General features: G+C 40.2%; 2 protein-coding genes and 1 non-coding gene across 8 annotated transcripts in view; all 3 read left to right on the forward strand.

Moving 5' to 3' along the window:
* PDK1 (pyruvate dehydrogenase kinase 1) overlaps positions 1-4,416 on the forward strand; it is a 111,105-nt gene extending 106,689 nt beyond the window's left edge. The window contains exon 12 of the transcript XR_008521480.2: positions 4,330-4,416. The gene's annotated coding sequence lies outside the window, so the exon portion shown is untranslated. The remainder of the gene's footprint in view (positions 1-4,329) is intronic.
* RAPGEF4 (Rap guanine nucleotide exchange factor 4) overlaps positions 4,330-26,541 on the forward strand; it is a 381,527-nt gene continuing 359,315 nt past the window's right edge. For 4 of the 6 annotated variants that reach the window (XM_054548822.2, XM_054548826.2, XM_054548827.2 and 1 more), the window contains exon 1: positions 9,035-19,360. The gene's annotated coding sequence lies outside the window, so the exon portion shown is untranslated. Of the gene's footprint in view, positions 4,420-9,034; positions 19,361-26,541 lie in introns of those variants that run through there. The other 2 variants (XM_054548828.1, XM_054548824.1) reach the window with 2 other exon arrangements.
* On the forward strand, positions 25,134-25,237 carry LOC129058208 (small nucleolar RNA U13). Its single transcript, XR_008523185.1, has one exon. It is a non-coding gene; the product is annotated as a small nucleolar RNA U13 (small nucleolar RNA).

Here is a 26,541-nt window from a genome sequence, read left to right on the forward strand (position 1 = left end):
AATTAAGGCTGGATGTTTTAGGTCTCTATTCAGGGCTGTATATACGATCAATACTTTGATTTACTGAGGCATTTCCTCCTTTGCATTGACAAGATTATCATTTCCACAGCTCAACTTGTCTAGGGTCCCACTAACCTACTACACATGCTATTCCTTATGTCTCAGTTGTATGTTGAAAGGCTCAAGATTTACATCAATAGAGGAGTACAGAGAAGACATTCCTGTAGGTATCTTTCTCCAGTAGTCTATACAGATGTTGGAAATAAATTTTCGGTGCTACAAAAGAAATAGCACTCAAACATAAGTTTAATTTTCTCAGCAAGGCAATTTTACTTCTGTAGAAGGGTGTATCTCGCGGATGGGGCAATGGCGAGAGCACACCTGAACAAGGGAGGGAAAGGAGTTCTTATCCCTGACGCAGGTAGCCCCTACTGCTATGTCGTTCCCCTATTGGCTAGGGTTGGACCACACAGTCTAAGCTAATTCTGATTGGCTATTTTAAAAAGAGCAGGGGTACGAGCTGGAGTGGCAGGGTGACTAGTTTGGTGGGAAGGATGCTTACAGAACAGGTGACTCAGGGTGACTAAGAACAGAGCAGGTGACCAAGGATGACTAATATCAGAGCAGGTGACCGGGGTGACTAAGGTCAGAGCAGGTGATAGAGGCTAGGAGGGGGTTATTTACTGAAACTAGGGGCAAGAGACGTAAAGAATGAGGAAGTTAAACTTTAAAATGGAGAACAAAGAACAAGAGAGCTGAACATACTGATACATTAGTTCTTTGGAGACGATCTCAGAACTCATTGTACTTAACAATTTACTGGCTAAAACCTTTGAAGAGGAATTTATTATATCCTACACAGACACAGAAAGTTTTGTTGTGAAGAAAGAAATTTTAATTTTTTAATTTTTTATTTGTATAAATGTAAGGGGTGCAGTTTTGTTACATGGATATATTATGTAGTAGTGAAGTCTGGGCTTTTCGTGTAACCATCATTCAAATAATGTACATTGTACTCATTAGGTAGTCTCTCATCTCTCACCCACTCTCACACTCTCACCCTTCCAAGGGAACTAGAACAAGGGAGACATTTTTAATACTCACATATTCCTAGAAAACAGAAGCAGGACCTCTAGGGAAGTAGGACTGGGGTGGTCAGAAAGCAGAGGGAATGAGAGGGAAATGTGGGAAAGGGCCTTTATTGTGGTTGTCTGCAGAAGGAACAGGCAAGACAGAGTGAGCAGGTTTAGAATTAACTATTTTGAATAATTTCAGCAAGGTCTGGGGCAATGGGGCTGTCCCTAGTTGCCTGGTACCTGGCCCAGGGGTGATTAGGAGAGGGATACAGTTTCACAGAGTATAAGAACCAAATAAAGAAGGTGTCTGGTAATGTAGGCTCTGAATTGGTTGGTTTGCATATGAAAGGTGCAAACAGTTGCTATCTCTGGAAATTAGCTAACCCTGAGAAGAACAAATCCTCCAGGTCAGCAAGTCCCTGGATATGAAAGCTTCAAATTCAGAAACTAGAAAAGCATGGTTTTCACAAATATTACTGCAATGACCTCAGTTTCTTGTAAAGACCATCTGATAAAACATTCTTGTCAGATATAAGCTAATTCATAAAGTAATTCTGTATTCTGTAGTGCTCTCTACTGAGTACACATATTACAATTTACATCACCATCACATACTAACACAGCTTCTGGTTTTGGGCTCTCTGCCATGTGGGTCCTCAATAAATAAAGCTTAATGAATGCTATAGAGCCTTTCAATAAGAAACTAAATGCCACCAATGACAGCACAGTTAATCAGTGGCAAAACCGGAAACTGATCTTAGGCTTCTTGCTTCCAAATGCATTGTTATTCAGTAAGATTATGCTTTGCCAGAGCAAAAGTCTATGCAGCTGCTCTTGAGAAAGTCTCAAAAATAAATGTTAGGTAATAATTGTCTCACTTCTGGTCTAAAATCAGGAGCCTATTTAAAGGATTGACTCTGGGAAACTTGAGAGAAGCTCCAGGAAGAGTTTTCTCCATTTCTGTTTTCTGGACTTGCAATGTCTTATTGAAGTCCTTCCCAAATATGAATCATAGCAAGCCTCATTGAATCTAGAAATCTCGTAGTCTTGGAGGCATCAGTAATAACTGCAAACCAGCAACAATTAGGAAAATCCCAACACCCTGAGCTGATGGTTTCTCTATTTTTTTTTTTTTTTTTTTTGGCAATGAAACAAAGTTTAAGAGACCCAAAGCAAACTTCAAGGTCATATCTTTATTCATTCCCAGATGAGCCACTTATATCTCTACTTCCTAGAACAAAAAAGCCCCAGTAATGATCTGTGAACCATAAATCTTGTGATTCAGTTCTTTGATTATTATTTTTCTCGAACTAAACTATATGTACCCTTTATGATTTAATTTTGAACTCAAGTGGCCTACTCTTGCTGCTTAGCTATGAATAGGAGCTTGGGTATATGTCTAAATGTTACTTTAACGATTGTTTGAATCTCTCATCTACTCTCACCTCATAGGAAATTATGGCCTCTTTGTATGGGTGCTCTGCAGCTGCCACCAGTTGTCAACCAGCCATGATGAAGACTGCTTTATTGATTAGCCACCAGTCAGGCTATTGTCATTTGTATTTCCAGCAGAAGGAAGAAATGTCATTTTATTTTATATATACATATTATGTGTGTGTGTGTATATATATTTTATATATACATATATATGTATGTATGTATACACACACACACACACATATATATAGATATATGGAGAGAGAGAGAGACGGAGTAAGCTCATACAATATTTGTCTCCCTGTGCCTGGCTTACTTCACTTAACATAATGTCCCCTAGCTTCATCCATGCTGCTTCAAATGACAGAATTTCCTGATTTTTAAAAGCTGAATAGTATTCCATCATGTATATATAACACATTTACAAAATCTGTACATTCATTGTTGGATGCTCAGGTTGTTTCCGTGTCTTAGCTATTGTAAAAAATGCTGCAATAAACATGGGAGTGCAGACATCTCTTCAGCATACTGATTTCAATTCCTTTGAGTATATACCTACTAGTGGGCTTGCTGGATCATATGGCGGTTTTATTTTTAGTTTTTTGAGGAACCTCCATATTGTTGTCCAAAATGGCTGTACTAATTTACAATACCAGTGTATCAGAGCTTCTTTCTCTCCACATCCTCACCAACGCTTGTTTTGGTAATAGCAAATTTAATAGATGTGAAATGACATCTCATTGTGTGTTATTTGCATTTCTCTGATGATTAGAGATGTTGAGCATTTTTAAATTTATCTGTTGGCCATTTGCACGTCTTCTTTCGGGAGATATCTGGTTGAGTCTCTTGCCCATTTTAAAATTGGAGTCTTTGTTTTCTTGTTTTTGAGTAGTTTGAGTTCCTTGTATATTTTGGATATTAACACCTTATCTGATGTATAATTTGCAAATATTTTCTCCATCTGTGAGTTGCCTCTTTGCTCTATTGTTTCTTTTGTTGTGAAGAAGCTTTTTAGTTTTATGCAATCCCATTTGTTGAGTTTTTTTTATTTCATTGCCAAGGCTTAGATTTAAAAAAAAATTATTTAGAGACAGGGTCTTGCTCTCTCAACCAGGCTACAGTGCAGTGGCACAATCAGACCTCACCGCAGCCTTCAACTCCTGGGCTCAAGTGATTCTCCCACGTTAGCCTTCTGGGCAGCTGGAACTAAAGGCTCATGCCACTGTGCCCAGCTAAAAATTGCTTAAATTTGTACATTTTACACAGATTTTAAAGAAAAATAACCATGACCTAAACTTTTCATATTCTAGGATCTCCAGTGTTGCTCAAAAGGAACATTTCCATAATTTGAACTAGCTGCAAAAATATTGACAATTGTAATTTAATTTATGAAATCTAACATACTATACTTGAACTTTCAGTTGAGTGAAAAAATGTTAAGTTTACTGTCGATATTTACACATGGAAATTTAGTTTGCTAAATTTATGAAGTTTTAATTAATGTTATCTTAGTAATGTGTGAATATTTGGAGATATGTCGATTGCCTGAAGGTTTATAAATTTGATTTTAGACAAAGTACAAATAGTGAACATTCTTTTCCTCACACAGAATTTCCCTTGGGCATTAAGTAAATATTCAATTAAAGAAATAGGCATTAAAAAAATTAAGGTTTTCTTAAATGTCTTAAACACTAAAAAATAAATGAAATCAATATTGCAATGATTGCAAAACTGATCGGTTCACTTGGTTATAAAAGTATTTGTATGGTGTATTTATTTTTAAATTTTCTTTATTTATATTTCTATTCTTTTTCAGGCTAAACTCTCAAGCTCTTGAAGGTTATAAGAGAGATTGATAGTCCATGATTCAGGTCTTGAGATAAAAGGCATGAACATCCCTCCCAAGGTGAGTTATTTGAGTCTGTCATCCAATTGGATGAACTTTGTTAATAGTTATACTTCTTACATTGCTTCAGGAGCTACAAAATGCTAACAAGTTGACTTCGATCCATAGAGTTGTTTTGATTTTTTGTGATGTAGATGATCCTGCAGAATGACTTATCTTTATAGGAAAGATGATAAAAAAATCTAATACCTTGCCGTGTTTTGGGTGTCTTTTTTTTTTTTTAAAGCACAACTTAATAGCTTTTCTTTGCAACTGTTGTTCTGAGTATCTTTTCTTTATCATATATTGTAGGATAAGTTTATTTTGCAGTTACTTGTTTTGCGTCATCCTAGTCTTTGTTAAATCTAAAGACCTTGAACAAATTTGGTTTTCTTTCTCATCAACCACTAAGACCTGTAAGATTTTGTCACCTTTATATATCACTACTATAAATAATTGTTATAATTATGAATAATTGATATCTGATAATTATATGAATAAATGATATATATATCATTCAGAGATAAAGTTTTTATTCTTTAGGAATTTTCAAGTTAAAATAACCAAAATAGGTTGGAATGTATCTATAAGTTAATGCTTTTTTTTTAAGCTCTTAACATATTTAGGCCTAAGTTGCTCCCTCAGAGGATTATAATACTTCTTCCATCTATTGGTTTTTTTTTTTTTTTGGTTGTTATAAAAATAACTTGAACTGTAGGTTGTGAAGATTCTTTGTAAATTACTGTCTAAATGATTGTATTTGGTATAATGACTATTCTTGATATAGCACACACTGATAATGTAATAAACCAATAAATCTGAGCACACGTGAGTCATAAGGGGTAATTACATCTCTTTTTATCTGTGTGTCTATGGCGAAACATGAATGCAGAAGAGAAAGAGAAGAGGCAATGTTTCTGTCTTAGAATAATAGTTTATCATTACCCTTGGGATATCCCTAGCAAGTTACAGTGAAAGTGAAGACAGGTAACACAGTAAAAACTGAAATACATTTCAGAGAAGGGAAAACAAGATAAAAATTTGGAGAAAGATGAATTCTCAATAAATATTTATTTCATGAGTGAACAAATTAATTGGATAGGAGAGTAGAAAGTCAGCCGCTGTTTTTCTCTTACTATTTATATGGGAAACCTCCGGAAAGATAAGCACCATGAGTTGGTAGAAGTGGGAATCTTGGTAAGGAGAGCGTACTTCACTTTGAAAGAGACAAAAAGTATTCTTACAATGTTAGTAGGTCTGCAGAGAGGAAGACAAATGTAGATCCTTCCCAGAACTATTGATTTTATATTCTTTATCTCTGAATCAGTTGAGCCTCTCATTTTAGTCATTCTCCTCCCTTTTCAAGCTGTTTAAAGTTTGAAATTAGCATCATACATCAGAACAAACTCTCTTGCTAAGTCATAGCTCTCCTTTATGTGTTCAGTGATTGTATTTTTATCCATGAATCACCAGTTCTCTAGATGACATACCTTCCTTCCTCCACTCCTTGCTAAGTAAATTTGTTTATTTCACCATTTGTTCTCTTCACAGTCTAAATGTCAAGCACATTCCCGTAATTATTGAGGATTTGTGATTTTTAAATAATGACCCCAAAAGGCTGCTGAGATCTCCCTATCCAAGCACACCTAGTTTAATTGTGCTTTGCTTTATTACCCTTCACAGATATTGCATTTTTTACAAGTTGAAGATTTGTGGCAACCCTTCATTGAGCAAGTCCATCAGTATCATTTTTCTTTCTTTTTTTTTTTTTTAAAAAAAGAAGGTTCTTTTCTTTGTATTTTTGCAATATCATTCAATAAAAAGCAGTAGAAACATAACAGTCTTAATATTAAGTTTACAATGGAATATTTGAACAAAAAATCTGTACACATTATAATTTACAGCAATTTTATGTGGTAAATCCACTGATTGTTAAAAAATGTTCTTTATAGGCCGGGCGCGGTGGCTTATGCCTGTAATCCCAGCACTTTGGGAGGCCGAGGCAGGCGGATCACGAGGTCAGGAGATCGAGACCATCTTGGCTAACACAGTGAAACCCTGTCTCTACTAAAAATACAAAAAATTAGCCGGGCACGGTGGTGGGTGCCTGTAATCCCAGCTACTCAGGAGGCTGAGGCAGGAGAATGGTGTGAACCCGGGAGGCAGAGTTTGCAGTGAGCTGAGATAGCACCACTACACTCCAGCCTGGGCAAAAGAGCGAGACTCCATCTCAAAAAAAAAAAAAAAAATGTTCTTTATAAATCACTCTTCTGCATTAAATCTTGGAGTATTATAGATAAAGAATGCACCTAGCTCTATTTACAAATGTTAGCAGCAGGACATACCCAAGTCATACGGCATCAAAGCATGTTACCAGCGGCAAATCCATATTGGGTCTTCAGCAGCCTCAATTCTTGCCTCCTCAGAAGAAATAATTTGACTGAGGGGCATGAGGCAGAAGGAGGGACTGAGGCAAGTTTTAGAGGGAGTGAAATTTATTAAAAAGCTTTAGCACAGGAATAAAAGGAAGGAAAGTACACTTGGAAGAAGGCCAAGTGGGCAACTGGAGAGATCAAGTGTGCTGTTAGACCTTTGACTCGGGATTTTCTATGTTGGCATACTTCCCGGGTCTTGCATCTCTTCTCGCCTGATTCTTCCCTTGGGATGTGCTGTCCACATGCGCAGTGGCCTGCCAGCACTTGGGAGGTGAGCGTGTGCATTGTGTTTATTGGAGTTGTACGCATGTTCACTTGAGGCATTCTTCCCTTACTAGTTGAATGTCCCTTGGAGGTCATATACCAGTTAAATTCCACCATTTTGTTTCTTAATAAACATGCTTGAACCCAATCGCCCAACTCCTGAGATCTTATCAGGAAGCTACTGATCACTAGGCTCAGGTTTTTCTATTGGGAAACTGCCTTTCCCTGGCCCTGGCTATGACTAATTATTATTTTTGAGAGACAGTTAACAACCTCCTGAGCATCAAGTGATGGTCGCCTGACATTCCTGGTGTGTGTGCTGGGGGAGGGCCCTCTCCTGTCCTACTCATGCCTGACTAGCTACCTACTATAACACAGGTACCAAATGAAGAATGTAAACTTCGGTAAAACCCATCAGTTTAACAGCTCAACTTAACATGTTTGTTCAGAGCCCTGTCTGACATATTCATAAAAGGCCAAAAATTAAGTTTCCATAAAGATAGTAAAGGTGTCTGACTCTGACACTGCTTTTCCAGACACCTGTAAAGAAAGATTACTTTCAGTTGGTCCCATGAATTACATGGTTAAATCCAAAACAACCCATCTGACAAGTGGCAACTTAAAATACTTGTGGAAAATCCATTTCAGTATACTTGTCAGTTTACCTTGGAGCATGGTAGAGGATTAAGCAAAGTTTGCCACAAGCCTGCTTTAAGTTTGAGCTTCCTTGGATTTAGCCCCATTTACAATTTAAAACATGCAAAATACACTCATTATACATGAAATTAATGTTCCTTAAGAAAATAAGGCTAGACTAACAATTTATTGAGAGATGATGAACTATTAAAAAAGAAGCCCCCAGGTGCAAGTGCCCACACGTGCTTGGCACCTGATCAGCCTTCCACCAGACCTGGGAGGAGCTGTTTCTTTTGGTGGCCGCAGGTGGCACAGTTAGCTCATGACTCAGAAGTCTCTCAAGCGTTCAGTGAAACTTCAAATCGAATTAATCCTGCACTCCGCAGTCCACGCGTGTAACTTTGATGGGTGCCAGGGCACGTTTCAAAGTCGTCCTGTGAGCTTGGCTGGGGTTCGGGGCTACTCTCTGCAGATTTGAGGTCTGCAGGGTGGATATCTTGGCAAATCACATCCTCCTTCAGCCGGAGGATCCCAGAAATGCAGAGCCACTTCCAGAGTCTGATTTGCTGGTCCACGACTATGCTTCTTAAATGTACTGGGAGTCTGGGTTGAATGCCAGGTGGCCGCATGTGTCTTGGGACGTCTTTAGTGTGGCACCACAGGCAATCGTGTCTGCCTGCTCCTCAGGACGCTCGCCTCTGCAGAAGTCGTCAGCACTGTGGATGCAGGTTCCTTTCCATCAGAACTTCCCGATGAAGATTTTCTCTCTTCCGAAGTGTTGTGTGAGTTTTCTTTTATTTTGCCATTTCTTTGTCAAACTCTGGTTCTCATTTCATCTTCCACCGCCCTCATCCCGTCTGAACGCCTAGAATGGAGCTCAGGGCCTTCGGGAGGCGCGAAGCCCTCGGGCTGCAGGCTGCCGGGCCGGGCCCCCGGCTTCCTGCGCTTCTGCCGGGCTGTGCTCCGGCGTCCAAGGCGCCACCTTGCGGAGACAGCGGACGGGGACTTCGCGGGCCCAGTGCCATTTTTCCAACAGCATGTGCTCACTTTGTCACATTTTGGTAATTCTCACAATATTTCACATTTTCCAGCATTATTTTATCTGTGTGATGATGATCTGTGATCAGTGGTCTTTCATGTTACTATAGTAATTGGGGAACCATGAACCACACCCATAGCAGATGGCAAACTTGATTGATAAATGTGTGTGCTCAGCTCCACTCATTGGCTGCTTCCTGTCTTCTCTCTCTCTCTCCCCGCCCTCCCCTCGCCCGGCCTCTCTCTCTCTCCCCGCCCTCCCCCCGCCCGGCCTCCCCACTCCCTGAGACAGAACAATATTGAAATTGGGCCAATTAATAATCCTATAGTGGCTTCTAAGTGTTCGAGTGAAAAGAAGATCTCACCTCTCTCACTTTAATCAAAAGCTAGAACTGATTAAGCTTGCTGAGGAGGGCATGTTGGAAGCCAAGACTGGCCAAAAGCTAGACCCCTTGCACCAAACAGCCCAATTGTGAATGCAAAAGAAAAATTGTTGAAGGAAACTAAAAATGCTACTCTAGTGAGCACTAGAATGATAAGAAAGTGAGGCAGCCTTATTGCTGATATGGAGAAGGTTTGAGTGTTCTGGAGAGATTATCAAACCAGCCGTAACATTCCCTTCAGCCAAAATCTAATCCAGAGCAAGGCCCTAACTCTTCAATTCTGTCAAGGCTGAGAGAGGTGAGGAAGCTGCAGAAGAAAAGTTTGAAGCTACTAGAGGTGGGTCCATGAGGTTTAAGGAAAGAAGCCATCTCTATAACCTAAAAGTGCAAGGTGAAGCAGCAGTGCTGAGGGAGAAGCTGCAACAAGCTATCCAGAAGATCCAGTTAAGATCATTGATGAAGGTGGCTACACTAAACAAATTTTCAATTTAGAAAAAACAGCCTTCCATTGGAAGAAGATGCTGTCTAAAACTTTCAGAGTTAGAGAGGAGAAGCCAATGGCTTCAAGGCTCTAAAGGACAGGCTGACTCTCTTGTGAAGGGTTAACACAGCTGGTGACTTTAAGTTGAAGCCAAGGCTCACATATTATTCTGAAAATCCTAGGACCCTTAAAAATTATGCTAAATCTCTTCTGCTTGTGCTTTATAAATAGAACAACAATGGTCAGATGACAGCACATCTGTTTATATCATGGTTAACTGAATATTTTAAGCCCATTGTTGAGATCTACTGCTCAGAAAAAAATAGTTCTTTCAAAATGTAACTACTGATTGACAGTGCATCTAGTCACTCAAGAGCTCCAAGGGAGATGTACAAGGAGATTAACATGATTTTCATGCCTGCTAACACAACATCCATTCTGCAGTCCATGGATTCAGGAGTAACTTTGACTCTCCAGTCTTATTTGAGAAATACATTTTGTAAGGCTGTAGCTGCTATAGATTGTGATTCCTGTGATGTATCTGGGCAAAGTAAATAGAAAACCTTCTGGAAAGGATTCACTATTCTAGGTGCCGTTAAGAACGTTAGTGATTCATGGGAGGAGGTCAAAATATCAACATGAACAGGAGTTTGGGTGTTGAGTCCAGCCTTCATGGATGACTTTGAGGGATTTAAGACTTCAATAAAGGAGATAACTGTAGATGTGATAGAAATAGAAAGGGAACTAGAATTAGAAATGAAGCCTGGAGATGTGACTGAATTGCTACAATCTCATGATAAAACTTGAACAGATAGGGAGTTACTTCTTAAGGATAAGCAAAGAAAGTGGTTTCTTGAGATGGACTTTACTCCTGATGAAGATGCTGTGAACACTGTAGAAATGATTAAAAAAAAAGGATTTAGAATATTACATAAACTTAGTTGATAAAGCAGCAGCAGGTTTTGAGAGGATTGGCTCCGATTTTGAAAGAAGTTATATTGTTGGCCAAATGCTATCAAACAGCATCTCATAATACAGAGAAATCTTTTGTGAAAGGAAGATTGAATCCATGTGGCAAACTTCATTGTTGTCTTGTTTTAAGAATTTGCCATAGCCACCCCAACCTTCAGCAACACCATCCTGATCAGTCAGCAGCCACCAATATTGAGGCAAGACCATCCACCAGCAAAAAGATTACAACTCACTAAAGGCTCAGACAGTTGTCAGCATTTTTTAGCAATAAAATATTTTAAAATTAAGGTATGTATAGTGTTTTTTAAAGACATAATGCTACTGCATACTTAATAGACTACAGTATAAAGTAAATATAACTTTTATTTGCACTGCAAAACAAAAAAAATTGTGTGACTTTCTTTATTGCAATATTCATTTTATTGAAGTAGTCTGGAATCAAACTCACATATCCCCAAGTATGCCTATACATTGCTTTTGTTGCAGTGTGATAAATGGTGTCGTTTTTGCAGCAAGTAGCATTTTTGCCTCCTCAGACAGGACCAAAAAGTTCAGAGATTTTTATTAGTTAAGATAGCAATGTGCCATGCTTCTTTCTTTCTTCATATACTTCCTTTATTTGCTGAAGCCTTTCTTCCAGTAGCTTCCTAGAGTATTTGCAAGATACATTTTTTGAGGCTTTGAATGTATCTATTTTGCCCTTACACTTGATTATTTGATTGGGTTTAGAATTCTGAGAAAAAGTAAATTTTTACTTAGAATTTGAAGAGAAGTCTCAGGACAACAGTTTTTCAACAAGTCCAGACAGCAACTTGCTCTGGATTGCAGCCAGAGGAAGAGGGCTCCAGGAACAAGGCTGTTAAGGGAAAATAACAATTAGAAGTGTTTGAGCACTTGGGAAAATTATTGCCTAGACATTTCACAGCTCTGTTAAAGCATTTTGGGAAAAATAAAAGTACACAAATAATTAAACATCTTAAAAAGAGGCAGTTGTTAACTTCAGAGAAAACAAAAGGTTATACAAGAATGAAAACATCACAGTGAAGTTATTTGGCTTAGCAGTGAATAATACTTAGATGGTCAAAATAAGGTAAATATTGATTATGGATTTAATCCAAAACTATATAGCTACATTGGGAGGATGAATAAAAGGGAAATTAGGCCGGGTGCAGTAGCTCACTCCTGTAATCCCAGCACTTTGGGAGGCCAAGGCAGGCGGATCACCTTAGGTCAGGAGTTCGAGACCAGCCTGGCCAACATGGTGAAACCCTGTCTGTACTAAAAATACAAAAATTAGCCGGGCATGGTGGTGGGCGCCTGTAAATCCCAGCTACTCAGGAGGCTGAGTCAGGAGAATCGCTTGAACCCGGGAGATGGAGGTCGCAGTGAGCCAAGATTGCACCACTGCACTCCAGCCTGCGTAACAGAGCGAGACTCCTTCTTGAAAAAAAAAAAAGGAAAGGGAGTCAGAGGGCTCAACCACAAAAGAGATGTCTATCGATCCTGTAATGAATCACATAGAGACACTTCTGAGAGTGAAGGGACCACTGGCTATAATTATTCTGAGACAACAGGTACAAATTGGAATTGATGGGCAAACTAGATGTATGGTCACCCGAATTACAGGCATATTATTTTAAATGTAGAGGTAAACGCCAGATGAGACAGGTAATTCAGTTGGAAGTGGCAGTCTCTAGGGAGTGGGATTGGTGGTAGGAGAGAGTAAGACAGGAGACTGTTGGTTTTTAACAGAGTCTATTAGTACTATATGATTTAAAATAATGCTTATGCATGATATTAAAATAAACTTAAAAGTTGACTTTTTAGAACAGATTAGATTAACATTGCCTAATGCTTTTTGATATAAACCAAAATGTTCCTTTTATGGCAAGAGGCCATATAGAAGGACTCCTGGAATACTTACTTCCTATACTATTTATTTGATTATTTCCCCAATTTAAGAAAGGTGCCACTGGAGGGAGAATAAGTACTAGGTCCTCTTTGTCTCTGAAATAGGGCCTTGGCACAAAGTAGATGCTTCTTAGATATTTGTTAATGAATAAAAGCAACATTCAGTAGCATTTTCAAAGGCAGAAAAACCTTTGAGAAACCAGGTTTATCAGATGATATTTCCAAGTACAGGTGTAATGGCTTACCAGGCTTACCCTGAGTGGAGTTCATCAGAAGGGGGTCCTGTAGGCAAAGTGAAGCAGGGAAACCTTTTTTGCTTTTACAAAATATAGCTCTAGAGCTTAGAGTGTACAATGTTGACTCTCTCGCAGAGATTTCTTTAAGACAATGGTACCTAAAGCAATAATAATTGAACATTCAGAAATATAGCCTGTAATGTGTGCCTTTAGGGATAATGGTATGTTTTTTACTGCTGACTTGATGCTCATTAGTTTGAAACTTCCCTAAATTTTTATTCTCCAAGAAAATTTTAAGCCAAGCATGATGACTCATGCCTATAAATCCAGTGACTTGGGAGCCTGAGATGGGAGGATTGCTTGAAGCCAGGAGTTCAAGACTAGCCTGGGCAACATAGTGAGACCCTGTCTCTAAAATTTTTTTTAAAGATTGGTCAGGTGTGGTGACATGCACTTCTATTCCCAGCTGCTTGGGAAGCTGTGGCAGGAGGATCACTTACGCCCAGGAGTTTGAGGCTGCAGTGAGCTATGATGCCACTATTGTCATCCAGCCTGGGCAACAGGGCAAGACTCTGTCTCTTAACAACAACAACAAAAACAAAAGAATATTTTATTTTTCATTGTTATTTGAGCAACAAGGTGAAGTCATGAAGTCTTGAAGAAAGAAAGAACTGGAAGCATTTTCTTTTGGAAAACATTTTTATAGCCTAATGTACTATAGTTTCGAGGAGGGCTTGGATCAGTGATGACCACCATAGGGTGAACAACTTGTTCAGAGTATTTGCAGTGAAATAGGACCAATAGATTGTGAAATTGCAGCTTATTGTATATTAACATGTGTCCTCTAAATTGAAGTTATAATGGGAAAAAATGGGGAGAGAAAGAAAAAAAAGAATGGAAGCAAAACAGAAACAAGAAAGAAAAGAAGGTAATAACTCAGCAGATCTAGCTATTGGAAACCAGGTCAAACACAGGTTAAATCTCTAATCTTAGGGTTTTGGGGTTTTTTTAGCCTCTTCATTTAGAGCACACCTAAACTTAGGTTTTTTATTTTTATTTCTTTAAGTAGAATTATCTGTCAAAACAGACATAAGAAATGCCAAAACCAGTCTTCTTAATTTGAAACCATTTTCCCTTCAATGCTTAAGAGAAAACTTACATTTTTCTTAGTAGTTTGTAAAACTTTTCTTGACCCCCAAGTTCAACCCCTAATATACCAAATTCCAGCCAGATGCTTCTTCCTTGCACTCTCTGTCACAGTCTTTATCACAATTGCATATTAGTAATTGTTTACTTGCCAGAATTTTTCCTGAATTGCAAGCTCTGGGAAGGGGACATTCTATTTTGTTCATCATTGAATGCCCTAGGTTCAGTATTTGGGCATAGTGGATGCTTAATCAATATTTACTGAATAAATGAATTGTACTATCCTTTCTTTCTTTCTTTTCTTTTATTTTTTAAATAGAGACAAGGTCTTACTCTGCTGCCTAGGCTGGAGTGCAGTAGCATGATCATAGCTCACTGCAGCCTTGAACTCCTGGGCTCAAGTGATCCTCCCACCTCAGCCTTTGGAATAGCTGAGAGTACAGGCATGCACCACCATGCCCACTATTTTTTTTTTTTTTTTTTTTTTGGTAGAGACAGGGTCTAGCTATGTTGACCAGGCTGGTCTTGAACTCCAGGCCTCAAGCGCTTCTCTCCCTCAGCCTCCCAAAGTGCTGGGAATTCAGATATGTGCTATCGTGCCTGGCCCTATTCTTTTTTACTTTATATCTACAGGAACCTGTCTGGAAACAATGTGCACTCATTGAAAACTTGACTCCAACAATAAATTCTGAATTTGGCAACTGGTCAAAGCTCTCTAGCCCAAAGGGAATGACAGTGGGTATTGTGACAGCTTACAGGCAACAGAGAGCTTAAGGCAGGTCTCAAGAGCAGCTACAGAGGGCCTGGGCCAATTAGACAAAGGAAAAACCTGGGATTCCTGTCAGGCTTTGACACTGCTCTTTCTTTTTAGTGACTGTTAGCTCATTCCTTAGCCTGTGAAGCAACTCAGGGGAAGTATAAATTATGGCAAGAAACTATACTCCATCTTTCACCTGGCAACAGGCTTAGTACATCTGGCTTATTTCTGAGCTGTTGTGTGCTGCCTGGAGATTGTGATCTCTCTTGTTTTGGACTGTAATAACTCTGAGAGCTTTTCTTTCTCTTTGGGAACAGTTTGGTAGCAATCATTTAAACTAGGCACTGAATTTATTGGGAACTAAAGTTGTCCCCACAGAGGAAAGGAGTGAAAAGAAGTTAAGCGATGCTCTGAACCAGGGACAAAGTCCTTATTATCACATAATGCCGCCCCAGTCCCAGTGAAGTTGATAATTCTGATCACTAATAGTGGACATGCGCATTATGGAGCTTTACTTTATTATTTAATTTTGAATCTTGTTTTTGCAGTGGGGATAGACTTGTACCAGTTAATTAGTGTTCTCTTTTCTAATTCCCTTGTGAGACTTGGCATGCAGCTGAGAGGCAGTCATTCCTAACCATGAGATAGAAAATGGGTTATCAGCACCTACATGCATTGAGTACTTCTCTCAGCTTCTGTCATTCATTCATTCAACAAATATTCATTGAGCACCTACTATGGGGCCAGACATTATTCTAAGTGCTGGGGAAACAATAGTATGTAAACTAGACATGATGTTCTAGTTGCAGAAGATAGACAATACACATAATAAATAAGTAAATTATACATGTTCAGAGGTGATTAGTGGTATACAAAAGGAAAATCAGGGTAATGGGCCTGAGGAGTGTGAGTGGACAAGGTGGGGAATTGCAATTTTATTTATTAGTTATTATTATTTTTTTTTTATGGAGTCTCAGTCTGTTGCCCAGACTGGAGTGGAGTGGTACGAACTCTGCTCACTGCAACCTCTACCTCCCAGGTTCAAGTGATTCTCATGCCTCAAACTCTTGATAGCTGGGACTACAGGCACCCGCCACCACATCCGGCTAATTTTTGTATTTTTAATAGAGACAGGATTTCATCATGTTGGCCAGGCTGGTCTTGAACCACTGACCTCCAGTGATCTGTCCACCTCGGCCTACCAAAGTGTTGGGGATTAAAGGTGTGAGCCACCACGCCCAGCCAGGAATTACAATTTTAAATGAGCAAGTTGATGTAGGCCTTATTGAAAGCTGACATTTGAGCAAAGGCTTGAAAGTGATAAGGAAGTTAATTCTGCCAGTATCTGGAAGAAGAGATTCCAGTCATATAGAAACCCCGAGGTGGGACCGTGGCCAGCATGTCTGAGGAACAACAAGGAGGCTGCGTGGCTCGAGTAGAGACAGCAGGGGGAGAACAGGAGAGGACATCAGCAAAGTGATGAAGGCTCAGATGGTACTGGGACATGGAAGCCCCTCTCAGGGCTTTTTCTGAAGGTGAAATGGAGAGCCCTGGAAGTCTGTGGGCAGAGGAGTGACCTGATCTGATATGTGTTTCAAAGTCTGGCCACCGCAGTGAGAATGATCCATACAGAGCGTGGCGGAGATGGCCAGCAGATTGCCAAAATCCACCCTCCTTCCTCCACAGTGGAGAGTTGTCAGTGGAAGCAGCTGGCTAACCAGGGAACACATTTCCTGTCCTCCTCTGCATGCAGGTGTGGTCATGCGACTGGAAGACAGTAGAGTGGCCATTGGCTGAAAAAGGAATGAGTGTGTGGTGGACAGCTGCTTTGCAGACCTGAACCCAGCCCAGACTGTTACATAAGAAAGGAATAAGCTTGTTCTTGAAACTACTGAGATTTGGAGGTACTTTTGTTGTGGAAATCTAGCCTACCCTAACTAAGACAAAGGCCAAGAGTGAAATTTAGAAGATCAGTGGGGAGGCTGTTGCAATAGTCTACGTAAGAAATGGTGGTGGCCTGGAAAAAGGCATTAGCAGTGGAGTTAGCACAAAATAAAGAGGCTGGACCATGAATATATTTTGAAGGTAGAGCCCACAGACTTTCATGACAAAAAAGGAGAGCTGTTTGACTTCATGGTTTTTGTGCTGATACCTTATAAGGTTGAGGAAGTGAGGTGATGGAACAGGCTTGAAAGGGTCTACTTGGAGTGAGGTTTGGGTTGTGTGCTTTTTAAAAAACTTATAAAGAGGCTGGGCATGGTGGCTCACACCTGTAATCCCAGCACTTTGGGAGGCTGAGGCGGGCAGATCACGAGGTCAGGAGATTGAGACCATCCTGGCTAACACAGTGAAACCCTGTCTCTACTAAAACTACAAAAAAATTAGCCAGGCGTGGTGGCAGGCGCCTATAGTCCCAGCTACTTGGGAGGCTGAGGCAGGAGAATGGCATCAACCCAGGAGGCGGAGCTGGCAGTGAGCCGAGATCATGCCACTGCAATCTGGCCTGGGCGACAGAGTGAAACTCTGTCAAAAAAAAAAAAAAAAAAAACTTATAAAGAAATGAGTTTTAATTGGCTAACAGTTCTGCAGCTGTATAGGAAGCATGGCACCGGCATCTGCTCAGCTTCTGGGGAGGCCTCAGGAAGCTTCCAGTCATGGCAGAAGGTGAAGCGGGAGCGGGCATCTCACATGAGCAGAACAGGAGCAAGAGTGGGATGTGTTAAATTTGAGATATTAATTCATCTCCAAGTGAAGATGTTGAATAGATACATGGACATATACATTTGAAGTTTAGGAAGATGTCTTCCCAGGGATGTTAATTTGGAGTGAGTAATGCATGGATTATATTTAAAATCATGGAATTAGATTGGGCTACTGTGGGGATGAGTAAAGTTACAAAATAGGTCAAAGGATTGAGGCCTAGATGACTTCATCTTTAAGAGGCTGGGAAAATAGGGAGAAACCAGCAAAAGTGACTGAATGGGAGCAACCAGTGAGAAAGAATGAAAACCAAGAGAGTGGTGAGCTGGGAAACATGGACCTGTTATACTTAGATGTTCAGACCTCCATGTTGCATACCAGGGCCTGCAGCCCAGAGGAAGACTGGAATGGTTCTTTGCCTTTTAGAAGCAGGAGAAATACATATAAACTAGAGACATTATGATGAGAGCAACCCTGGAAGCATAACAGAGGGCCAGGAAAGAGATTTTTTAGCTGAGAATACCCTGGCAGCAGCAGTGGTAAGTTGGGAAATATTTGGATTCTATTTTTTGATAGGGAGGAGAGAGACATATTTTTTGAGCAATGGTGATAATCATTTCTATTTTAGAGAAGGAACTGGGCTGGGCACAGTAGCTTATGCCTGTAATCCCAGCACTTTGGGAGGCCCAGGCAGGTGGATTGCTTGAGCTCAGGAGTTTGAGACCAGCCTGAGCAACATGGTGAAACCCTGTCTCTACAAAAAATACAAAAAATTAGCCAGGTGTTGTGGTGCATGCGTATGGTCCCAACTACTTGGGGGACTGAGGTGGGAGGATTGCTTGAGCCTGGGAGGCAGAGATTGCAGTGAGCTGAGATCGTGCCACTGCACTCCAGCCTGGGCAACAGAGTGAGACCCCATCTCAAAATAAAATAAAATAAGATAAGATAAAATAAAGAATAGAGAAGGAACTGGTGACAGGAAGGGGGCTAGATTTTGGGGAGAACATAAAAACTTGTAGGTATTTACAAGACCAGTAAACCAAGCTGGAGATGAGTCAGTCCTCTTAAGTGGCCTTGGGATCAGTGCCCCAGTGACTTTAATCAAGCTGGGATCAAGGGGCTGACTCTGAGTACAAACTTTCCCTCCAAACCTGGTCTTTACTTGTGTCTTCAGTCTCAGCAAGGACATTATTATCTACTCAGTTGCTCATGCCAGAATCTGCTAGTTATTTTTAACACCTTCCTCCCCTTCACCCCATGTCCAGTCATTCACCAGTTGCTGACGATTTTGGCCTCCTAAATATCTCTCAAATTTGTCTACTACCCTCCACAGCTGATATGGTTTAGCTCCATGTCCCTACCCAAATCTCATCTTGAATTGTAATCCCCACATGTCGAGAGCGGGACCTGTAATCCCACATGTCAAGGGAGGGAGGTGATGGGGCAGTTTCCTTCATGCTGTTCTTGTGATAGTGAATGAGTTTTCCTGAGATCTGATGGTTTTATAAATGTTTGGAAGTTCCTGCCTTACTTCTCTCTGTCCTGCCACATTGTAAAGAAGGTGCTTGCTTCCTCTTCACTTTCCACCATGATTGTAAGTTTCCCAAGGCCTCCCCTGCCATGTGGAACTGTGAGTCATTTAAACCCCTTTCCTGCGTAAATTACCCAATCTTAGGTATTTCTTTATAGCAGTGTGAAAACGGACTAATACGACTGCTCTACTCACCTAAGCCACTCCAATAGGTTCCTGACTGGCCTCTTCAAAACAGTCCCTGAAGCCCTCCTCTAGTCATAGACCACAATGGAGGCAGTGGGAGCTTTGAAAATAGAAATCTTATCACCTCACTTCCATATTTTCCCTTTCTCTTGGATTAAAATCCTGAGGCTGACCTTCAAGGCTCTGCATGTTCTGATTTCTACATACTTCACCAGCTGTGCACAAAGAAACATCATTTGCTGAATGAATGAATAAACCAGTAGATTAAGACACAGCCTCACTTTGGGTAAGTAACATAAATATTCTAAGCCTTATTTTCCTCATTTGTAAAATGAAAATTATTATTTTCCTTACTGGGATTTGCTAAGTTAAACAATAAGATACCACATTAATAAAATGTGAGTGTTTAGCATTGCATACTATAATTGATCGTTGCAAATATGCCAAATCAGCACTTAGCACAGAACCTGATAAATGCACCCAATACTTGTTGTATTGTTCTTGATAAATCAGCACTTTGGGGTTCTAATGATCTTAGGTGACTTTTTGTTTCTATCAAATTACCTCCAAAATTCCATACCACCTCATTCGATGCTGAATAGACAGCTGCACATGGCTATTTTCAGCATCGTATTGCTGCTCAAAAAATCTTTGTTGTCTTCAATGCCTATGAAATCCAGTTTAAATTCCTGTTTTGCATTCACATTTCCAATTTTGTTCAACATACATCCTATGCTCCTGAGAAATCAATCTCAAACAAAATTTACAGGGTTTCTACAAAATTCCAGGAGCTGTGTTAAGTGCTGGATATTTAAATTTAACCACTGAAGGCTTATATGATGTAGTTTCACCACTGAAGTGCCATTTCATTTAAAGAAACAGAGTCTATGTAGGCCAAAATATCATAAAAAAGGAATTTCACTCTTTAGTAAAGTCTCTCAAAGGATATCAACAGGAATCGTGGCCCTAGAAACACAGCCCAGCACCTGTGGCAGCCATAGAGATGCACTGCTAAGATCTCCCTTTGAGAGGTGAAGCCAGCTGGACTTCCTGGGTCAAGGGGGGGGACTTGGAGAACTTTTCTTACAAGAGGTTTGTAAAATGCACCAATCAGTGCTCTGTAAAAATGCACCAATCAGTGCTCTGTAACTAGCTAGAGGTTTGTAAAATGCACCAATCAGTGCTCTGTAAAAACACCAATTAGCGCTGTGTAGCTAGCTAGAGGTTTGTAAAATGGACCAATCAGTGCACTGTAAAATGGACCAATCAGCACTCTGTAAAATGCACCAATCAGCACTCTGTAAAATGGACCAATCAGCACTCTGTAAAGTGCACCAATCAGCAGGACATGGGCGGGGACAAATAAGGGAATAAAAGCTGGCCACCCCAGCCTGCAGCAGCAACCTGCTTGGGTTGCTTTCCACGCTGTGGAAGCTTTGTTCTTTTACTCTTCACAATAAATCTTGCTGCTGCTCACTGTTTGGGTCTGTGCCACCTTTAAGAGCTGTAACACTCACTGGGAAGGTCTGCGGCTTCATTCTTGAAGTCAGCGAGACCAGTAACCCCCCGGAAGGAACGAACTCTGGACACATCTTGATCTAAATCCATCTATCCATCTATGTGTCTATCTATCTATCTGCTATCTATCATGATCCAAATAAGATTACTATTGTAAAACAACTAAAATGAACTTAATAATCACATACCATCTGTCTTCGATATCATCTTTAAAAATCATGCCTAATTTTTTAGGAAGAGAATAATATATGAACTACTGTTTTATATAACAATTTTTAGGAACATAAGCACTTCTGGTATGGTTGAGCTCATTCATAAGAAGTATTTAAGCTTGTTTTGAAATAATAGTACCCATGTAAACTAACAATATATTATATAGTAATATAATATGTAGAAGTTATAAAGAAAAACATACAGTTTAATGAACTCTATTTCCTGCCTCCTTCCCAAATATATTTTATTTGATTTTAATTGGAATCAGGCCAATTACTAATGAGGTTGAATATCTTTTTATATGTTTATTGTCTATATTGTTTCTTCTCTGTAAAATACTAATTCCTGACTTTCCCCATTTTCCTATGAAGTTGTCATTTATTTATTTAAGAAGTTTTTTTTTTTAAAACGTATTCTGGATTATACTCCTTTGTTGTTAAATGCATCACAAATACTTCTCTGAATATGTGTCCTATCTTTTTACATTTTTAGGGCATCCTCCAAGTTTTCCTGGGGATATTATAAGAGGGAAGTAAGAAGGATGAACTATAGCTCCTGTTCCTGTAGTTGGTCTCAGGGTCACACTTCATACTCATCTTCTTTTTCCCCATTATCCATTCTAAATCCCCACCCCCCAGCTTCAGCTATCAGCTCATCAAGGCATGGTGGATTACATGGTGGTGTTTCCCAAACCTTCATTCCAAGGGGTCTGAGCGCTTGGTTTATCATATCTTTCTCAGGCTGGGGTTGCTATAAATGTCCACAGTTACAACTGGGCAAGAGAATAGCAGGAGGGGTCCAAGTGGATCATTTGGGTTCACACATATTCCTCTCTGCCTGCATTGTGTAAAATCAGCCTGACCTTCTCTTGTTAATGGGAGTCAGTTGCCCCTGACAAGATGGGGACTCCTCTTCTTGCCTACTGCCCACTGAACACAAAGACTTCCAAGTGAGGTGGCAGCAGCCATAGCTTGCAGTTCAGTGGGAGCCTTACCAAGTCCCCGTGCACAGGGATCCCCTTTTGGGAGCAAGGACCTCCAACCCTGCAAAGCCCAGAATTGTGGGGACAGGAAGCACATAATCCCGCAGTGGGTCAATTAAGAATGATGGTAATTGGGACTACTTTTGCTTTCACCCTTGGTTCCCAGACACATGTATTTTTCCTTGAGAGGACACACTGCCATGGAGTTCTCTATTTAAAACATGTAGCACGGGATAGCATCTATCCTTGCAGAGTATGACCTCTGAGCATTCCAGCTAATCCTTCAGTAGGCTGTTGCAGTCTTTCGTGAAGCAGCTCCTTCTGGATTGTGCCAGAAGTATGTGATATGTATGTATGGATGTGTGTGATCCCACTCCCATACCTCCTGCACTGTGTAGTAAGAGCCCTGGTCAGATGCTCTTTGTGTGGGATCCCAGAGCACCAATGTTGAAATCCTTAGCAATTAGGTTAACTACCTCATGCCAAGGATTATTGTGCCTGATGTTTCCCTCATGACTGGGTCCTCCTTGCCAGCTGGGTGGTGCATGAACCAGTCCCAAGCCCCATCTTACTGACTGCTGTCTTGGACCACTCTTGGTACCATTTATGTTAGTTTGCATCCTCTAAGGAGCAGACCCCAAGGTGGGATTCGATATGCAACAGGCATTCAAAATGCCTATGAAGGATAAAGGAGGAGGGAGCAGGAAGAGGCAGAAGAGCCTTTAGACCATTTGCAGGTCTAATATCTGGGAAAGGAGAGAAAGAAGGAAGATAGGGAGAGCCTTAGCCTCAGTGCACTCCCCCTAGCACCCCACCTGGGCCATTCACTGGCTGAGTGCAACCCAGAGTAAGATTGGCCTCAATGTGAACACGGTGTTGAATCCCACATGGCAGCCAGAGGCTGTCAGTCAACTCTGTTCCCCACAGCATCTTCTGCTGAAGGTGTGTCCAGAGTTGGTTCCTTCCAGTGGGTTCGTGGTCTCGCTGACTTCAAGAATGAAGCCACAGACCTTCACGGTGAGTGTTACAGCTCTTAAAGGTGGCACAGACCCAAAGAGTGAGCAGCAGCAAGATTTATTTTGAAGAGTGAAACAACAAAGCTTCCACAGCATGGAAAGGGACCCGAGTGTGTTGCCACTGCTGGCTACAGTGGCCAGCTTTTATTCCCGTATTTGTCCCCACCCATGTTCTGCTGATTGATCCATTTTATAGTGTGCTGATTGGTCCATTTTACAAACATCTAGCTAGCTACAGAGCACTGATTGGTGCATTTTTACAGAGCACTGATTGGAGCATTTTACAAACCTCTTGTAAGAAAAGTTCTCCAAGTCCCCTCTTCAAGGAGAACTACAAACCACTGCTCAAGGAAATAAAACAGGATACAAACAAATGGAAGAATATTCCATGCTCATGGATAGGAAGACTCAATATTCTGAAAATGGCCATATTGCCCAAAGTAATTTATAGATTTAATGCCATCCCTATCAAGCTACCAATGACTTTCTTCACAGAATTGGAAAAAACTACTTTAAAGTTCATATGGAAACAAAAAAGACCTTGCATTGCCAAGACAATCCTAAGCAAAAAGAACAAAGCTGGAGGGATCATGCTACCTGATTTCAAACTACACTACAAGGCCACAGTAACCAAAACAGCATGGTACTGGTACCAAAACAGAGATATAGACCAATGAAACAGAACAGAGGCCTCAGAAAAAACACCACACGTCTACAACCCTCTGATCTTTGACAAACCTGACAAAAACAAGAAATGGGCAAAGGATTCCCTATTTCATAAATTGTGCTGGGAAAACTGGCTAGCCATATGTAGAAAGCTGAAACTGGATCCCTTCCTTACAACTTATACAAAAATTAATTCAAGATGGATTAAAGACTTAAATGTTAGACCTAAAACCATGAAAACCCTACAAGAAAACCTGGACAATACCATTCAGGACATAGGCATGGGCAAGGACTTCGTGACTAAAACATCAAAAGCAATGGCAACAAAAGCAATGGCAACAAAAGCCAAAATACAGAAATGAGATCTAATTAAACTAAAGAGCTTCTGCACAGCAAAAGAAACTACCATCAGAGTGAACAGGCAACCTACAGAATGGGAGAAAATTTTTGCAATCTAGCCATCTGACAAAGGGCTAATATCCAGAATCTACAAAGAACTCAAACAAATTTACAAGAAAAAAACAACCCCATCAAAAAGTTGGCAAAGGATATGAAAAGACACTTCTCAAAAGAAGACATCTATGCAGCCAACAGACACATGAAAAAATGCTCGTCATCACTGCTCATCAGAGAAATGCAAATCAAAACCACAATGAGATACCATCTCATACCAGTTAGAATGGCAATCATCAAAAAGTCAGGAAACAACAGATGCAGGAGAGGATATAGAGAAATTGGAACGCTTTTACACTGTTGGTGGGAGTGTAAATTAGTTCAACCATTGCGGAAGACAGTGTGGCAATTCCTCAAGGATCTAGAACTAGAATTACCATTTGACCCAGCAATCCCATTACTGGGTATATACCCAAAGGGTTATAAATCATGCTACCATAAAGACACATGCGTATGTTTGTTTATTGTGGCACTATTCACAATATCAAAGACTTGGAACCAACCCAAATGTCCATCAATGATAGACTGGAATAAGAAAATGTGGCACATATACACCATGGAATACTATGCAGCCATGAAAAAGGATGAGTTACTGTCCTTTGCAGGGACATGGATGAAGCTGGAAACCATCATTCTCAGCAAACTATCACAAGGACAGAAAACCAAACACCGCATGTTCTCACTCATAAATCGGAATTGAACAATGAGATCACTTGGACACAGGGTGGGGAGCATCACACACTGGGGCCTGTTGAGGGGGTGGGGGGCTGAGGGAGGGATAGGAGAAATCCCTAATGTAAATGATGAGTTGATGGGTGCAGCAAACAAGATGGCACATGTATACCTATGTATCAAAACTGCACGTTGTGCACATGTACCCTAGATCTTAAAGTATAATAATAAAAATAAATATAAATAAATAAATAAAAGTTCTCCAAGTCCCCACTCAACCCAGGAAGTCCAGCTGGCTTCACCTCTCAAAAAGACACTGGTGAAGTTACCCTTGGTTTTTCTGTTTATTTTTAAAAGCAGACTATTTTTTAGAGCATTTTTAGGCTCTCAGAAATATTGAGCAAAAGGTAAAGAGACTTCCAATATGCTTTCTGCCCCCATATATGCATAGCCTTCCCAACTGTCAACATCCCACAGCATAGGGTACATTTGTTACAATTGATGAGCCTACAATGACACATCAATATCGTCCTGAAGCGATCCTTTTGTAGTTCATAAGCATGAAGATTTGGTGTTCACGTACCTGTGTGGGATGTGCCGCCCCCAAACCTTGTTAGGACATTGGCACATTACCCATCTGACATGAAGAAGTATACATAGCACTCAAAATCCATAATTTACATTAGAGTTCCCCTTGGTTTTGTACATTCTAAGGGCTTGGACAAATGTATAATGACATGTATTCACCATTATAGAATCATTACAGAATAGATTCACTGCCCTAAAAATCCTCTGTGCTCTGCCTATTCATCCCTCCCTCTCTCCTAACCCCTGGCAACCACTGATCTTTTTGCTATATTCATAGTTTTGCCTTTTTCAGAATGTCATATAGTTGGAATCATACAATATTTAGTCTTTTCAGACTGGTTTCTTTCATTCAGTAAGAGGCATTTGAAGTTCCTCCATGTCTGCTCATGGCTTGATGGCTCATTTCTCTTTAGCACTGAATAATATTCCATTGTCTGGATGTACCACAGTTTATGTATTCATTCATCTACTGAAGGACATCTTAGTTACTTATAAGTTTTGGCAATTATGAACAAAGCTGCTATAAACATCCATGTGTAGTTTTTGTGTGGACATAATTTTTCAACTCCTTTGGGTAAATACCAAGGAATTGGATAGTATAGTAAGAGTATGTTTAGCCTTGTAAAGAAACTTGGTGTATTTTTTAAACAGAAAGCTGGATTTCTCCCCTTTGGCCAAGAATCCTACATTGGAGCACTTGAAAAGGCATCAGTGACACTTCATAATCAGCCTGCCCATGCTTGATGGCAACCAATATAGGCATTCAGAATTATGTAACCTTTGGTGCAGTGAAGAGGGATGCGTCCAGGGATAAGTACACAGATTTCCTGGCACTGGAAATATTCTGTGTCTTAACCTGTATGAAGAGAACAGAAAATTGGTTTTATTATTCTTTATACCATATATAAATTATGTATTTTGGTATTGATGAGGAAATATACCATAAAAATAAAAATTTTTTAGGGCTCAAATACAAGGTACTGGTGGCTCTGGGATTATATAATAGTAGTTTACAACCTTTGTATGTTTGTCACATATTTTCAAAGTTTAGAACTTTTTGCTGTTCACTTAAACAAGCCACTAAATATGTCTGCAAGAATCACACTCCTTAAGTGTAATAGCCTATTACTGAACCAAACTGGGTCAGTTTGCCCATGCGCCATGGAAGGCCAAACACTGAAGCACCAGGCTTTTGTAGAGAGAAGAGTTTATTACAGGCTGCTGAGCAAAGAGACAGGAGTCTGCCTCAAATCTATCTCCCCAAGTTGGGGGTTAGGGCAGGTCTTATAGGGAGAGGGTATTGAGGCATGCAGTGATTGGATCTTGCAGTGAGGTGATGCTGGGAGCTGTGATCTGACT

This window comes from Pongo abelii, chromosome 11 (assembly GCF_028885655.2).
Source record: "Pongo abelii isolate AG06213 chromosome 11, NHGRI_mPonAbe1-v2.0_pri, whole genome shotgun sequence".
NCBI classification, from domain to species: Eukaryota; Metazoa; Chordata; class Mammalia; order Primates; family Hominidae; genus Pongo; species Pongo abelii.